Here is an 18844-nt window from a genome sequence, read left to right as displayed (position 1 = left end):
GTATAGAATTTTACTGTACTGAATGATACAGGTAATTCTAACATAATCATAAATATTTGTGTGTCTAAACATAGAAAAAGTCATATGCTACAATATTACAACAGCTATGACATCACTAGGTGATAGGAATTTTCAGCCCCATTATAATCTCATGGGACCACCATTGTATGTGGTCCATCATTAACTGAAATATTGTTTTGCGATCATCACACACACACATACATCCTTTTTGTTCTGCTTCTCTGGAGAACCCTAACTAATAAACCCTCTTTCAAAAACCATGCCAGCTTGCAAAGCTGAGCTGGAATTGGGGCTAGAGAGACTTTCCTGAAGCATAGACCAATAGAGCCAGTTAGATGATGCAATCAGTAGTGGCGACATGGGTCACTAAGAAGCTATGGCAAAAGGAGCATTATCGATAAGACCAGAAGCACCAACAGACAAATTGATGCCAGGGCTCTTCCCCATTTGGGAGAGGCCAGCTGAAGGACTTCCTTGATGAACTACAATTAAGCTCTAAACTTCTTAGATAATCTACGAGAAACAAGAAGCTCAAAGAATATGATGCTACAATTACTGCTAAGTAAGCATATGGAAGAATAAAAGAAATGTAACTTGATACCTACAAGTATTATGAAGGAATTCACATATGCAATACATAAGGAAATGACCATATCTTTCTCTGCAACTTTCTAGTCTCATCTGCAAAGTAGGGTTATTCACATGGTTATGAAGATTAAATGGTGAAATTGAAAGCATTTGGCACACCACTTAGCACATGGTAAACATTCTAGAAATGTTTACTGTACACAGCTATGATTTAATAAAAAAAAAGAAAGAAATGTTAGGTGAATTGGAATCTATATCAAATAAAAGGTATTTCTCTCCTCATAGTTTAATAAGAGAAGTTTTATATTCTCCAAGCATCACATATACTTAATACCAATTCAAAACTAGGAGATTAACAATCACAGACCCAGATGAGAGAAAATCTCAGTTAAACTCAAGAAGGGGGGACAAGAGGATGGGATCGAAACCTTCCTACCCATTGGGTACAATCCATGGAAATATGGTACTCTCCCTGGATGTAGGACATAGCTACAACTCTGACTTTCACCTGTCATATGTAAACTATATAACCTAATGGTTTTTACCCTCATGTTAATCTGAAATTAAAAAGAATGAACCAAAAAAAAAAAAAAAAAGTTTAATGAGAGTGATCCACCCAGCACTCCTCTGGTATTTCCACTGGAGACCAAGGCTGTTGCCCCTCATATCCCCCTGCCCCTTTAGGTCTTCTCACAATAGGAGGGCCAAGGTTCTCTTCTAAGTTGTCCTTAGCAACCATTGCCTACTGAATTCTTTCATTGGTTGAATCTTTCCTAATTGGGGAATGCCTATGAGTAAAAATCCAGCTGTGTATCTCAAGGCAAAATTATATGATTGAGTACAGCAGGGTTTTTCAGCCTTTATCTCATGGCACACTTGAACCTGTAATTAAACTTCCATGGCACACTTAAATTATGTTGATCAAAAAAAGAGTAAAAAAAAAAAAAAAAAAAGAATATGCTTACTGTACTTCGAACTTCTCTTAAAGATAACTTAATGAGCTTTAAAAGTTTTCGAGCACACCTATGATCCTCTCACGGCATACCAGTGAGCCATGGCACACCAGTTGAAAATCACTGGATTACAGAGTGAATCGCCTTGCAGAAAAAAAATCCATTGACTGTTCTGATGTGTTTATTATATAATCCAACTATTAAAAAAATAAAATTTATACCCAACTATTCAAAAATCACTGTTGAAACATCGTTATTTTTTACTTATGCCTGATTATAATCCTAATTTTCAGTAAAAGTAATCATTTTAGTGATGAGTATAGATTTTTATTTTTTCTTTGTGCAAAATAGTTTCAGGATGCTCTTAGTGGAATGAGTTATGTAAGTGTGAAATCATCACCACTATTAAATTCTTCTGTAATGTTACTATAAAAACAGTGCCATCCTCACTAAAAGCCGAGGTTTTCACAGGTTAAGTAAAATATGCAGACTAGTTTCAGAAGATAACATCCTGCACATTGCTAATTAAATAACTAATTGTTCATGAGAAATTAAAGGAATAAAAATGTGTTAATTTTAATTTGATGGACACTAAATACTATGGTATCTTAACAGAATACAGATAAAGGCATTGCCTTATATTTTATTAACACATGCATGGTTTCTTTGCTGACACATTGAAAAACCACTACTTTACTTCCTATTTCTTAACAATTTTACATGAATATGTGCTCCTGTCTCATGCCCAACCCTCAGATCTGCTCTTTTATCCTCTTTTACAAAGGGCATTCCAGTACATAGGAGTCATGAGTCTGGAGCCACCCTGCCTATGTTTGCCTTCTTGCTGCCCACTCACTAGCTGGGTCACATTGGCCAAGTCACATAACCTTTGTGTTTCACTTTCTTCATCTGTAAAATGAGGGTAAGAATAGTCCCACCTCATGAGGTTGATGTGTTTGGTACACATGTTAGTTCCTGAAGAGCTACTGAAGATCACAGTGCTGGCAGTTTTCAAGTTATCAAATTTGTGGAGATTTTCCAAGGGGCATGAAAGTGTGGATACTTTAAAGAAAATCATTTCCAGATCCTTGCCTTCTACAAATATGCTTTTCTAAAGTGCATCTTCCCAAGAAACCACCTCTCCTAATTAAAGTTTATCCTTGGACAGTCTCCATTTCTCATTTTATAAAACAAAAGCATTCTTTTTGTGCCCACTCCAAGACCTCAAGCCAAAGGACAGCTCCACCATTCTTCCAATCAAGAAATAAGTATATCCTCGCCAATCTATATCAATATATCTCTCATAAACTTTTTCATGTTTATTAAGCATGAAAAATGGTAATATATTCATGATGCTTTGAATAATTGCATGCTTCTAATAATTATAATAAACACTCAGTCCTGAAGTAATTTTTCAATACTCATCACCTTATGGTCACATGACATTTTTAAAAAACTTAGTCAAATAACAACATGCAATATATGACAGAGAGGCCTATAAAAAAAACTTCTAATCACAAGAGACAAAATGCCATGAAAGAAATAGAGTAAAAATATAACAGAAAGGAAGACAAGATGGCTGACTGAAGGCAGCTTTCCACAGAGGCTCCCGTCCAGTAGGAGAGTTAAAGGACAGAAATTTAGCAAGTAACCTGGTGGATTAGAGCTGCACCAGGAGAGAAGGTTGAAGAACGCTGAGGTGAGCTGCGACCCCAAGGATACAAACAAAAGGTACAAAATCCATCACCAAGTGGACGGGAGTCCCCTCCCCCATGAGAATGGCTCGGAGTGTCCCACAAACAAACGAGAAAAATTCAAAGTTTCTCCCACTACACTTGACGGGAAAGACCCTCTAAAAACTGGACCTATCTCCCCTACTATCATGCCACGGTGTCCTCCTGCCAGGAATAAAACTGTATAAAACTGTATATATTCTCTACCTGCAATTCTGAGCTCCCAGCATTCCTCTCCACTCTCACTCTGAGGTCTGGAGGCCTGTCCCCCAGGAGTCCAGATTCTTGGAGGTATGGACAGAGCCTGAACTGCTGCTGGACAGTGCTGATTCTGCGGCACAGGAGTGAGGAGAGGACTGTCGGCTGAGAGGGAACCACACCAGAGCAGCAATGCCCTGAGGCACAGAGCAGCAGCCATCTTTTGGCAACAATAGGGCTTACCCCTGGATATTCTGAAGCCACACCCCGTCTCCTTGGGCAACCAGAGGAGGCCGGGCATCTTCCCAGGTGGCAACCACCGCAGAACAGATCTGGGACGGAAATGCAGGCCCCGTCAGTAAAGGGTTTGCCTGAGGTGGTACCAGCCTGGGTGGAATGCAGGGACTAAGAAAACACATGCACATAGCCAAAAATTCCCAGGGTGGGGCTGACACAGAGGACTGCTTTACTGAGCCTAAGATGCACCCAGCCCTCATGGGATTGTCAGCCTATACACAAAGGAAGGCGGAGGCTAGAACTAACAGCTAACCAAATACAAACCTACACGAGCAAAGACAGGGCCTGAGGCGCAGGCTCTGAGAACTCAAAACAGCTTCTCTTCTGCAGGGAAACTTAGCAGGGACAGAAACAAATTCCCGCAAAGTTGTTCTGTTCTGTTCTGTCAGTAACGTCAATCAGGGGTGGGGCTGGACTGAGTGAACACCCCCCAGCCTCCATCAAGCGCCCTGAGGTTGTCAGGCCTCACCTCCCCCTACTGGATAGAGGGAGAGCGCAGTGGCCTGGCTGAGCAGAAATAGATTTCCCTGTGATTCAGGCAGGTGCAAACCCTTGGAGTATCTGTTCACTAGAGGCAATTGGGTCACAGCCCTGTGGGGCTAGCAGTGACTGGATGTGACAGAGGTGCAAGGTGGGGAAGGAGGCATCAACCTTCCCAGACTAATCTATTTGCTGGGTGGGTCTTCCTGACTTCACAGAGTACCGGAGCAAGTCATATCTGAGTTGTCACCAGACCCCTGCGATCCAGTTGCCAGAGACCTTTTAAACTCTCCCACCTGAGACAGGTACTGACTGAGACAATTGATTTGGACCTTTTGAACTGAGCCAATCACCCGAGGACTATTCAAGTGGTGCCCTGGCTGTGTGGTTGCAGGAAAGTTTGATTTTCCTTTTCCAATTGTTTGCCTGTGGGGGGCGCGGTGACTTAATCGCTGGTATTTCTCCACAGCTGAGACTTCAACCCAGACTAACTGTTTCACTAAGGTCAAACAGAGACCAGCTGAAAACAAGACAGAACCACTTAGCCCCACGACACGAAACAGGTCCCCAGTTTCTCAGGCCATAGCACTGTACGGGTCCTTGACAAAGCTCCAGGGGAAAAATCAAATGGTGTAAAACAATCATGGGGCGAAATCAGCAGAAAAACTCTGGTAACATGAATAACCAGAATAGATCAACCCCGCCAAGGAAAGATATGGCAGATGTAACTGAAGATCCCATTCATAAACAGCTGGCCGAGATATCAGAAATTGAATTCAGAATTTGGACCACAAACAACATTAACAGAACGGAGGAAAATTTGGAATTAGAAATTCGAGGAGCAATTCAAAAGTTGGAATTACAGGAGAAATTCAAAAGTTGTCTCAAGAATTTAACGAATTTAAAGACAAGACCACCAAAGATTTTGATGCACTGAAGCAAAAACTTGCAGCCCTCAAAGACCTGAAAAATATAGTAGAAGCCCTCAGTAACAGAGTGGAGCAAGCAGAAGAAAGGATTTCTGACATTGAAGACAAAGCCTTTGAATGCTCCCAAACTCTCAAAGAGGAAGAGAAATGGAGAGCAAAAACGGATCATATTCTCAGAGAGCTCTGGGATAATTCAAAGAAGGCGAATATCCGCCTCATTGGAATCTCTGAAAGTGATGAAGTGGCCTCACAAGGCACAGAGGCCCTTCTCCATGAAATTATGAAAGAGAATTTTCCAGACATGCCAAGAGATTCTGAAATTCAGATAGCAGACCGTATCAGAACCCCAGCACAAGTCACTCCCAATAAGACATCCCCAGGCATATCATAATTTACTTCACTAAAGTTAATATGAAGGAGAAAATTCTGAAAGCAGCCAGACATAAGAAATCCATTACCTACAAAGGGAAGAATATTAGAATGACTGGAGATCTCTCTGCTGAAACTTTTCAAGCAGGAAGAGGGTGGTCATCGCCTTTTAATCTCCTAAAGCAAAATAACTTTCAACGACGAATCATGTATCCAGCTAAACTGAGTTTCATTTATGATGGAGAAATTAAATACTTTAATGACATTCATATGTTGAAGAAATTTGCCATAACCAAACCAGCTCTTCAGGATATTCTCAGACCTATCCTCCATAATGACCAGGCCAATCCTATACCACAAAAGTAAACTCATTCAGAAACTTTTGATCAAACTCCAACTTCCACAGTGGCGAAAGGATTAAAATTGTCCACTGGACTTTCAAAAAACTCGATACCCAAAATTTTACCAGACTTATCAATAGTCTCCATTAATGTGAAAGGCTTAAACTGTCCTCTAAAGAGGCACAGGTTAGCTGACTGGATACAAAATCTCAGGCCAGATATTTGCTGCATACAAGAGTCACATCTTACCTTAAAAGATAAATATAGACTCAGGGTGAAAGGATGGTCGTCCATATTTCAGGCATATAGTCATCAGAAAAAAGCAGGTGTTTCAATTCTATTTGCAGACAGAATAGGCCTCAAACAAACAAAAGTAAGGAAGGATAAGAATGGTCACTTCATATTTGTTAAGGGTAATACTCAATATGATGAGATTTCAATTATTAATATTTAATCACCAGTCAGAATGCACCTCAATTTATAAGAGAAATTCTAACAGACATGAGCAACTTGATTTCCTCCAGCTCCATAATAGTCGGAGATTTCAACACACCTTTGGGAGTGTTGGATAGATCCTCCAAGAAGAAGCTGAGCAAAGAAATTTTAGATTTAAACCTAAGCACCTAACATCTGGATTTAGCACACATCTACAGAACATTTCATCCCAACAAAACTGAATACACATACTTCTCATCAGCCCATGGAACATACTCCAAAATCGATCACATCTTACGTCACAAGTCTAACCTCAGTAAATTTAAAGGAATAGAAATTATTCCTTGCATCTTCTCGGACCACCATGGAATAAAAGTTGAACTCAGTAACAATAGGAATCTGCATACTCATACAAAAACATGGAAGTTAAATAACCTTATGCTGAATGATAGCTGGGTCACAGATGAGATTAAGAAAAAAACTGCCAAATTTTTGGAACAAAATGACAATGAAGACACGAATTATCAGAACCTCTGGGACTGCAAAGCCAGTCCTAAGAGGGAAATTTATAGCACTGCAAGCCTTCCTCAAGAGAATGGAAAGAAAGGAAGTTAACAACTTAATGGGACAACTCAAGCAACTGAAAAGGAAGAACATCCCAACCCCAAACCCAGTAGAAGAAAAGAAATAACCAAAATTAGAGCAGAATTAAATGAAATTGAAAACAAAAAATTATACAACAGATCGATAAATCAAAAAGTTGGTTTTTTGAAAAGGTCAATAAAATAGATAAACCTTTGGCTAACCTAACCAGGAAAAAAAGACTAAAATCTCTAATCTCAACAAACAGAAATGACAAAGACGAAATAACAATAGACTCCTCAGAAATTCAAAAAATCCTTAATGAATATTACAAGACACTTTATTCTCAGAAATATGAAAATCTGAAGGAAACTGACCAATACTTGGAAGCACGTCACCTTTCAAGACATAGCCAGAATCAAGTGGAAATGTTGAACAGGCCAATACCAAGTTCTGAAATAGCATCAACCAACCATACAAAATCTCCCTAAAAAGAAAAGCCCGGGACCAGATGGCTTCACATCAGAATTCTACCAAACCTATCAAGAGGAACTATTACCTTTATTACTCAACCTGTTCCAAAATGTAGAAAAAGAAGGAAGATTACCCAACACGTTCTATGAAGCAAACATCACCCGGATCCCCAACCCAGGAAAAGACCCAAGAAAAGAAAATTATAGACCAATATCACTAATGAATATAGATGCAAAAATATTCAACAAGATCCTAACAAACAGAATCCAGCAACACATCAAACAAATTCTACATCATGACCAAGTCGGTTTTATCCCAAGGTCTCAAGTCTGGTTCAATATACGTAAATCTATAAGTATAAATCAGCACATAAACGAATAAAAAACAAAGACCATATGATTCTCTCATTTGATGCAGAAAAAGCTTTTGATAATATCTAGCATCCCTTCATGATCAGAACACTTAAGAAAATTGGTATAGAAGGGACATTTCTTAAACTGATAGAGGCCATCTACAGCAAACTCACAGCCAATATCGTATTGAATGGAGTAAAATTGAAATCATTTCCACTCAGATCAGGAACCAGACAAGGCTGCCCATTGTCTCCACTGCTCTTTTATATTGTAATGGAAGTTTTAGCCACTGCAATTAGGGAAGAAAAGGCGATCAAGGGTATCCATATAGGGTCAGAAGAGATCAAACTTTCGCTCTTTGCAGATGATATGATTGTATATCTGGAAAACCCCAGGGATTCTACTACAAAACTCTTAGAAGTGATCAAGGAATACAGCAGCATCTCAGGTTACAAAATCAACATTCATATATCAGTAGCCTTTATACATACCAACAATAGTCAAGTTGAAAAAACAGTCAAGGACTCTATTCCATTCACAGTAGTGGCAAAGAAGATGAAATATTTGGGAGTTTATCTCACACAGGACATGAAAGATCTCTATAAACAGAACTATGAACCTCTAAGAAAAGAAATAGCTGAAAATGTTAACAAATGGAAAAACATACCATGCTCATGGCTGGGAAGAATCAACATTGTTAAAATGTCCATACTACCCAAAGCAATATACAATTTTAATGCAATCCCTATTAAAGCTCCACTGTCATACTTTAAAGATCTTGAAAAAATAATACTTCGTTTTATATGGAATCAGAAAAAACCTAAAAATAGCCATGACATTACTCAGAAATAAAAACAAAGCAGGAGGAATCATACTACCAGACCTCAGACTATTCTATAAATCGACAGTGATCAAAACAGCATGATACTGGCACAAAAACAGAGAAGTAAATGTCTGGAACAGAATGGAGAACCAAGAGATGAATCCAGCTACTTACTGTTATTTGATCTTTGACAAGCCAATTAAAAATATTCAGTGGGGAAAAGATTCCCTATTTAACAAATGGTGCTGAGTGAACTGGCTGGTGACCTATAGAAGACTGAAACTGGACCCACATCTTTCACCATTAACTACCATAGACTCTCACTGGATTAAAGATTTAAACTTAAGACATGAAACTATAAAAATACTAGAAGAGAGTGCAGGGAAAACCCCTGAAGAAATCGGTCTGGGTGAGTATTTTATGAGAGGGACCCCCCAGGGTAATTGAAGCAGCTTCAAAAATACACTATTGGGACCTGAAACTGAAAAGCTTCAGTAAACTAAAAAGCTTCTGCACAGCCAAGAACACAGTAAGTAAGGCAAGCAAATAGCCCTCAGAATGGAGAAGATATTTGCAGGTTATGTCTCCAACAAAGGTTTAATAACCAGAATCCACGGAAAACTCAAATGTATAAGCAAGAAAAGAACGAGTGATCCCATCGCAGGCTGGGCAAGGGACTTGAAGAGAAACTTCTCTGAAGAAGACAGGCGCACGGCCTACAGACACATGAAAAAATGCTCATCATCTTTAGTCATCAGAGAAATGCAAATCAAAACAACTTTGAGATATCATCTAACTCCAGTAAGATTAGCCCACATCACAAAATCCGAAGATCAGAGATGTTGGCATGGATGTGGAGAAAAGAGAACACTTCTACACTGCTGGTGGGAATGCAAATTAATACATTCCTTTTGGAAAGATGTTTGGAGAACACTTAGAGATCTAAAAATAGATCTGCCATTCAATCCTATAATTCCTCTACTAGGTATATACCCAGAAGACCAAAAATCACATCATAACAAAGATATTTGTACCAGAATGTTTATTGCAGCCCAATTCCTAATTGCTAAGTCATGGAAAAAGCCCAAGTGCCCATCGATCCACGAATGGATTCATAAATTGTGGTATATGTATACCAGGGAATATTATGCAGCCTTAAAGAAAGACGGAGACTTTACCTCTTTCATTTTTACATGGATGGTGCTGGAACATACTCTTCTTAGCAAAGTATCTCAAGAATGGAAGAAAAAGTATCCAATGCACTCAGCCTTACTATGAAACTAATTTATGGCTTTCACATGAAAGCTATAAGCCAGTTACAACCTAAGAATAGGGGGAAGGAGGAGAGGGAAGGGAGGGAGTGTGGAGGATGTGTGGAGGGAGGGTGATTGGTGGGATTACACCTGCGGTGCATCTTACCCAGGTACATGTGAAATTTAGTAAATGTAGAATATAAATATCTTAACATAATAACTAGGAAAATGCCAGGAAGGCTATGTTAACCAGTGTGATGAAAATGTGTCAAACAGTCTATAAAACCATTGTATGGTGCCCCATGATTGCATTAATGTACACAGCCATGATTTAATAATAAAAAAAATATATATATATATATGGAGAAAAGGAGAGGAAGTAAAATTTCCAAGTGTTGAAGTAGAGCTTATAATGTTTTTAAATCACCATAGTATTCATGTCTGGGCCCAGAAATTAACCAATGAGTGTGTGACACCTAGTCATGCTTAAAAACAAGCAACAGTAGATGTTGCCGGACAAACACACACACACGCACACACTCACACATACACGGTAGATACCTGCATGTGGTGTGTGTGTTCACACATACCCTTTTGGTTTTCTTTCCCAGCAGAACTCTAACACACCCTCTTAAAGATGGGCATGTCAAAAGCACATTAGAGCCAACCTGAAGGGAATTACACTGACCCCAAATGAGCGATTTTGCAGAAAAATAAATGTAAAGGATTGAAACACCAAACATATAAAAAGCCATGAGTATCTAACAATATAAGACTAACATTTTAAAAAAGAATTATTATGTATTTTTGGAGATTGCTGGGGCACCGTATTATTGTTCTGGAAAAAAAAAAAAACTACTTTTCCTGCATAAGCTATAATTCAGGATAAACAAAGAGATGATGAGAGAAAAATCTTTATAGAAGAATCATAGGCAATAAATGTAGAAGGAACAAAAAAATCACCACAGTGACATCATGGATTCAGGTAACATTTTCTCAGGTAGCATTTGTCATCAGTGAATAAAAGGGCGATGGGAAACTTAGATGATTCTATCAGACAGACTCCATATTAATGCCAAAAAATATGACAACCAGAAATTGTTTTTCCTTTGTAATTACCCAGGAATTGTGAACATGGGACTACCTATGAAGCATTCTCATCATAAACATTGCATCTAATCAAGTTTCTAGATCTATTTTCTTGTTATGAGAAATATGGGAGGTACAGAAACATGTTAAGTGACATGGCAAGGAATAGAGAAGGGAGAAATGTTACAAATTATGAGTCTTAGGAATACTAATAATACTATATAAACCAAATGCAATGCATAAACCTTAGACGCTACTTTGAACAAACCAACTTCATAAGATATGTTTATTGAGACAATTGTGATCTAAATGTGAACTGGATACTACTTGATATTAAGGAAATTTTGTTGAGTATGAATAAATGATACCATTAAGATCTATCTCATCTGTTAGAGATACAAACCAAAGTATTTGCGAGTAAAATATGGTTGTAGTTTGCTTGAAAATACTCTGACAGAAAAAGGGAGGAAAGTAAAGGTAAGAATTGCAGAAAGTTGATGGTTGCTTGAGCAAGGAGTACATGAGGGTTTGTTTTACTATTTTTCCTTTTGTATGTGTTTGAAATGTTCCTAACAAAGGGTTTTTTAACAAATCATATGGAATTTATATTCTATCAGATACATTTAAAAGATTGATGTAATGGTTTTAAATGGCAACATTCTTAGATACCAGAAACCACATCTTTGAAAACTGTTAGGAAGAGTTTTTGGCCATATTCCACCAAGCCAGAGTGTATAGCTGTTCCTTAAAGATTAATGCAGCATTCCAGTAGCAGAATACCATATTTCCTGCCATACAACATGGTCTCACTTTTTTAATTGCTACTTACTGTCTACCAAATAATGAAACATTTCCATACTATGGTGAAAGCCATTATACCCCATGGTCGGACCTTCAGGTATTTTATGAAAATCTAGCTAACTGGGGAAAAAAGTAAAGAGGTTAAGGACTGGAGTTCTAGTCTCTCAGATAAGTTATTTTTATTGTTGGCATTTCAACGATGATTTAATTGCTATAATCGAACAACTATACAAATTCAATGTCCCAGGATTAATCTAAGCTATCTGGTTTACTCTATGCTACCAGAACTTGGTTAGCAAAGCAGTTATGGAATATTCTTATCACTTTATTATCCTGTCATCTGCTGTTAAGATACACAAATCAAGTTAAATATAAACAAGGTATTTTGTGGCCATCCAAATGTGTTTTCTGTAAAACCACTTTCCCACATTGTTAATTCCTGAGCCAATCATCCATCCATTCAAACAACAAATTATTTACTGAATACCAAATATTTCCGGACTTAAAAAGACAATGGATTCAATGGTGAACTATCATAATGAATGTAAACACGATTTTAATCGTCTCATTAAAAATAATTTCAATGATAACTAGAGTTGCAGAAATGCCCATATTAAGATTAGAAGAAATACATATATTAAAAATGCCCTACAATTTCCTGTTCTTGGAATTAGACACCATTACATTTTTGTTTTTAGACTTTCATCTATGATTTTAGTCTTTTCTTTAAATAAAAATGTGACCACATTAAGTATAAAGTTTATTATAGCTGTATTCACTTAATGAGAATATTCCTATATTATTAAATATTTGTGGAGAACATGATTTTTTATTACCTGCTTAATATTCTAGTTAGTTCTTACTGTAAGCAAACCTATGGTTCTTATGTATACACTTTAACCATGCCAATAAATAGTTTATTAGGTCCTAGAACTAAAATTCCTGGATCAAAGTGTATTAACAATTTTAAGGCTGTCGATGTGTATCTCCAAATTGAAATGCTTTTTGCAAATGGATAAATTTCAAAAACTGTAAGAAATATCATCTGAAAACCCATCTAACAGCATCCATTAGTAGAGCAAAATATTATTTCTCAACTTTGCCAATTTTAGAATAATGTTTTAACTGATAGTAAACATTTAATTTTTAAAATTACCATTATTCAATTTTTAAGTATATTAATCATATTCAAGGAGGAATATCAAGCAATAATCATTGAGATTTTATAGATTATAAATTCTTTTAACTCTATTTAGAAAAATGTCTAATTGAAGAAAAATTCCTAAAATATAGAACATATATGTTAAATGTCTATTTTAAAGATAACTAAATTTAAAATACCTAATTAGCCTGATGTCTCCTTTTCCCATATACTTATGAGAAAATATCCAATTATCTTGAAAAAGGTAATTAAAATTACTATTAATATTCTTATTACTAAGACATGTTATAATTCATTTGATAATTACATTTCCCACAAAGATACTGTCAACATAAACTGTGAAACTGTAGATCCATTCTGTTTACAAGTATCAGAGACAATATGCTCACTGTTCTGTTGTACTTAAAAGCTGCATTGCAGTTTTTCTTAACGGGTAATACATGACATGAAACATGTCTGGTTTTATGCTTCACAATTTCCATTCTGATGTTTAGCACTAAAAAAAATTCTGTGTATGTATTACACATGTCAGAAAATGATTAAATAATTAAATTAAGAAAAATAATAGCAACTATGCCTTTCATTCCAAATACAAAGTAGAAATCTTTTGTTCATAGGTATCAAAATCATCTTTAATCATAAATGCAAACTCTTTACATTTTCTGATTTATGTAGTTAGCATTAAATATTTGGTTTAAGTGTTCATGTTTCATATTTTTAAAAGTATTTTATGAATCAAAATAGTAACTCATAAAAAGAAGAAATATCAAGAGACTACATTTCAAGATTAACGCATAAGTTTTAAAATATTCATTATTTCTATTTATTATTCTGATTTTTACATATATAGCAAGGAAAAGAAAAGAGAATAAATGTAATTATTTGAATTTTGAAAGCATACTGCAAGAAAAAGTACCATTTGAGCCAGGCTAAAGTTTACATTATTTATTGCTATTTTTCTTTGAAAATATGTATTCGGATAAATATTTTTCTAAACACTAAAGTAAATACAATACATGGTTTTGGCATATTTATTTTCTTGAAAAGGTGCTGTGAATCTTAGACAACATAAATACTAGGCAGTGTGGTGGTTGCCATAGTAATGAGTAAATAGGAGCACATAAATACATGCAATTTTTCAAATGTATCCACTTTTTTCATAAATATGCATATTTTACAGGTAAAAGATCAGTCAACTCTTGCTATAGCTCTCCTTTTAGAGAGAGAAACATGTAATCCTTTAGAAATAAAAGATTGTAATGTAGCAATTGAGCAGGCTCACAAAAGTTTTTAAATAGTATATGGGAAATCTTCAGTCTTTTAAAGTCAATTTTCTAAAATGGAAGCAGGAAAAAATTCCTTTCAGTCTAAATTACTTTAATGGACAGTGTTCTTTAGGTAAGGGTAAAAGCATATAAACTTCTTTTCCTCCCAAGCGTGAAATTCTCTTTTATTTTGTATAAGTTTATTATTCACATGCATTAATTACAGCTCTTGACCCAGGAAGCTGAAAGCCCTGTTGATCAGAAAGAAGCAGAAGTTTAATGTTAATTCTGGAGCTACTATTTGAATAAATGATCTGAAAATCTTTATACCAATGTGCTAAATTAGATTCTAAGAGTTTTTTCATTTTTCTTCTTCCCTTATGAAAATACAATCTTCCTGTTTACAGGTACTCTAACAATATACTGCTTATACTGACAAAGTCTTCTGAATTTTATATCTACAGCTTTTCAAGGGCTTAAAATGTATTTTATAGGGCTGGAAAGGGAAGCGATTGTAAAAGTCATCATGTGAAGTTTATAATTTATTGAAAGGTACTTGTAAGTCAAATAAAACAGAACGGCAAAGTTGTTTAGCCATTACTGGGAAACAAATCCTTCAAATATGATTACATAAATTTCTACCTCTAATTTGTTTCAACAACTATTACATAATATTATCCTCAGGTAAAATTTAAAAATTTTAGAAGATCGTCATCTAGGGCAGGTACCAAATGAGAGGTGATGAAATAGTGCTCTGGGGGCTTGCCTTGTTCTTACTCCTTGATAAAGAGACCACATGCTATAACTGCTAAGGACTGACCAGTCTGCAAGAGGAAAAACAATTATTTTTTTACTGAAGAGAAATTTACTTTTCTTGAGGAGAAATAATTCTTTTTATTTAAATGATGATAGAAATAATTATCATGGCCGGGCATGGTGGTTCAGGTCTGTAATCCTAGCACTCTGGGATGCTGAGGCAGTGGCTTTAGCACAGGAGTTCAAGACCAGCCTAAACAAGAGTAAAACCCCTTCTTAATAAAAAAAATAGAAAAATTAGCCTAGTGTTGTGCCACATGCCTATAGTCCCAGCTACTGGGGAGGCTAAGGCAAGAGGATCTCTTGAGCCCAGCAGTTTGAGGTTGCTGAGAGCTATGATGCCAGGGTAACTCTACCCAGGGAAACAGAGTGAGAATCTGTCTCCAAAAAAAAAAAAAAAAGAAAGCAAAGAAAAAGAAAAAAAAATTGTCATTATGCTTTTACTGAGCATAGATTCCCTAATGTGAAAAATAAACAATAAAGTTCAAATATAATTGGATTCACTATGAACATAAAATACTATGGCGGGCTGGGTACAGTGGCTCATGCCTATAATCCCAGCACTTTGGGAGGCTGAGGGGGAAGGACTGCTTGAAGCCAGGAGTTCAAGACCAGCCTGGGCAACATGAAGAGATCCCAAATTTATAAAAAATAAAAATGAGTGTGACGGCATATACCTATAATCCCACCTATTCATGAAGCTGAGAGATAGGAGGATCACTTGAGGCCCAGCATTCCAGGTTGCAGTGAGTTATGTTTGCACAATTGCATTCCAGCCTGGGCAACAGAGTGAGGCCCTATCTCTTACAAAAAATACTATAGCAAAAACCAGTGCTTTCAATGAACTCACAGTTAGATACTATAGAAATGTCAGAGCTTTCAACTACTGTAGCAAAATTTCAACACACACAAGTCAACTAGTCATAACATTCCATATATTGGGAAAGTATGACAATTTCCTATCTACAATGTACTGCTCAATTTCCAAACATGCTTTCAAAACTAACTTGAGAGATCTTTTAATAACGACATGACGGCGGCACCTGTAGCTCAGTGGGTAGGGTGACAGCCACATACACCGAGGCTGGTGGGTTCGAATCTGACCCAGGCCAACTAAAGCAACCACGACAACAGAAAAATAGCCAGGCATTGTGGCAGGCACCTGTAATCCCAGCTACTTGGGAGGTGGAGGCAAGAGAATTGCTTAAGCCCAAGAGTTGAAGGTTGCTGTGAGCTGTAAGGCCACAGCACTCTACCCAGGGCTACAGCTTGAGACTCTGTCTCAAAAAAATAACATAATAATGATAATAATAACAATAATATAATAATAGCATGACTAGCTCAATAAATCCTGGGAGAAATTTTGCATCCACCTAAATTCACATATTTAATAACTACATTCATAAAACAAATTCTCGCCCAAAATGAAAGGCAAAAGATTATGCATCCCTCTAAGGCAGCAGTTCTCAACCTCTGGGTTGCGACCCACAGGAATTGTATTAAAGGGCCACGGCATTAGGAAGGTTGAGAACCACTGCTCTAAGAGTAAGAAGTGGTCCTCACTGCTATTTGGCATTTAGATTAGACCAGATTTAAATCAGTCTTGTGGATTAGTTTTCATTTTGCCAGCTGGAGGATACAGGTAGAATGTTTATTTTAGTCACTTGTGTTCACAGATACATAAAAACTTTAAGTTCTCTGTTTTCTGTGAACTGTAACATACACACATATTCAAACACATTTACAAATGTGTATGTGATTAATTTATTCTTTCTTTGACAATAGTTACAATTTCCACTTTGAATTTTCCAATTTCAGTAAATTTGACTTGTAAACTGAGGGGGTGGCCACCTCTTCACAATTTTCACAATCTTCACAAAGTCATATCTTCTTTTTTTTTTTTTTTTTTTTTTTTGAGATAGAGTCTCATTTTGTTGCCCTCGATAAAGTGCCATGGTGTCTTAGCTCACAGCAGCCTCAAACTCTTGGGCTCAAGCGATTCTCTTGCCTCCGTGTCCCCAGTAGCTGGGACTACAGACACCTGCCACATCAATACACCAGCCTTGGCCTACCACAGTGCTAGGATTACAGGCATGAACCACTGCACCTGGCTGGACAAAGTCTTCTTGATTCAGTTGAAAGTAATATAAATTAGAATCCAATATTTTGCAAAATTTTTCATCCATGTGGCTGCAAAGAGTGGCCTTTTTCAATACCTGAGCTATTCAGCAGCATAGGCTAAAGTGACCAGCCACAAATGGGACATTTCGTTGGAATACATTTCTTTATCTTAAAGATTCAAAAAGTGAAATTTCCATTTTATTTGATAAAATATCTGTTAATATGACTATTTAAAATATTTTCCATTTGATAACAAACCACATGTAGACAATAAATATAAAGCGTCCATTATATATACTGTCAGTTACAATGCTTAATAATTTGGCCCACTATCTTCAGTACTCCAAGTGCAAAAAGATCCACTAGAACCTGATGATTTCCACACAAACAGTTAATTACAGTTTTAGGTAATAATTTTTTAATGATTCATTTTTAATGATAATTTATAGATTCAAGTCTGTTTCATATTTACTTGAAATTCTTTTGATTATAATCCCAGCATCCAATAATCAGCAATGCTAAACTCCCAAGCATGAACAGAATAAGCACGGTGAATCGCCTGACATGTTGAGGCACCATACTAAGTAAACCAACCCCATCTGAATACTGAATAATAGCAAGAAAATTCTCCATTTTTCAAAGCCTAGTATAAATAGAAATGTCTGTGACTGAGAATTATGGAATTAGATATTCAGCCTCTAAGAAACACATTGTAACTCTCCCTCCCTCCTCTCTTCCTTCCTTCCCTGTTTTGTTTGTTTGACACAAGGTCTTGCTCTGTTGCCTGGGTTAGAGTACAGTGGCATCATGATAGCTCACTGCAACCTCCAGCTCCTGGGCTAGAACAATCCTCTTGCGTCAGCCTCCCAAATAGCTGGGGCTACAGGCAGGCTTTCACCACTATGCCTGGCTAATTTTTTACAGTTACACAAGGTTTCACTGTGTTGCTCAGGCTGGTCTCGAAATCCTGACCTCAAGCAATCCTCCCACCTCGGCCCCCCAAAGTGCTAGGATTATAGGCCTATAGGCTTTTTTTCTTGAAGGGATAGTTAATTTAAAATTTAAGACGTTCAAAAATGAATTAAAACTTTAGTCAAATATTTACAAGTGTCAACACAGAAAAAAATGGTTTGCATGGGCAAAGTAACTACTATAAAAGGAAAAAAAAGTTTTTATTTTTAAATTTCTTTCCCACCCACTCATTCAAACTATTTCTCTCTGCTCTCACCATCTCAAAAGAGTGGGAAAATGTCACTGGAGACAGGAAAAGGAAAAAAATACCTATCTTTAAAGCAAGGGAAAAGTGATTTTGGTAATTAGCTTAGTTTAACCTGGAATATTCAATAACAAATTAAGCAATCAATTAGTAACACATAGAAGCACATAAAAAACTGGAAAACAACCAAAATAGTATATGAAGAGCCAAATATGCTAGAAGAACTTAGAATCTTTCTATGATAGAATTACAGGTCATATTATCAAGCGAGAAGCTAACAGTATAATCTGTTTCAATGTTGCAGACATTGTTATTCCATTTTCCAATTCAGTAGGATAGAAAAAAAATGATTTAGGAAGAGAGGAATTCAAAAAAGGTTTTGATGCTAGACCAAAAGCTATTGACACATCTCTCTCTTTTGAGGACCTGTTTCAGAACTGACTCTATGTCTTTGTTAAAGACTGACAGAAATCTTGGTTTGCTTGATGTTTTAGAGCCATTAAAAATCAGGAATATATAAAATTGAATATAGAATAAGGAGAATG

At 36.6% G+C, this 18844-nt stretch overlaps 1 protein-coding gene across 1 annotated transcript in view; it reads right to left on the bottom strand.

Annotated features, from left to right (window-relative positions):
- Positions 1-18844, bottom strand: part of DCDC1 (doublecortin domain containing 1) — a 520443-nt gene that overhangs the window by 492588 nt on the left and 9011 nt on the right.

The sequence above is a fragment of the Nycticebus coucang genome, chromosome 14, assembly GCF_027406575.1.
Source record: "Nycticebus coucang isolate mNycCou1 chromosome 14, mNycCou1.pri, whole genome shotgun sequence".
Lineage (NCBI taxonomy): Eukaryota > Metazoa > Chordata > Mammalia > Primates > Lorisidae > Nycticebus > Nycticebus coucang.
The sequence above is the reverse complement of the archived record's forward strand: the minus strand, read 5'-3'. Positions and strand labels throughout refer to the sequence as shown.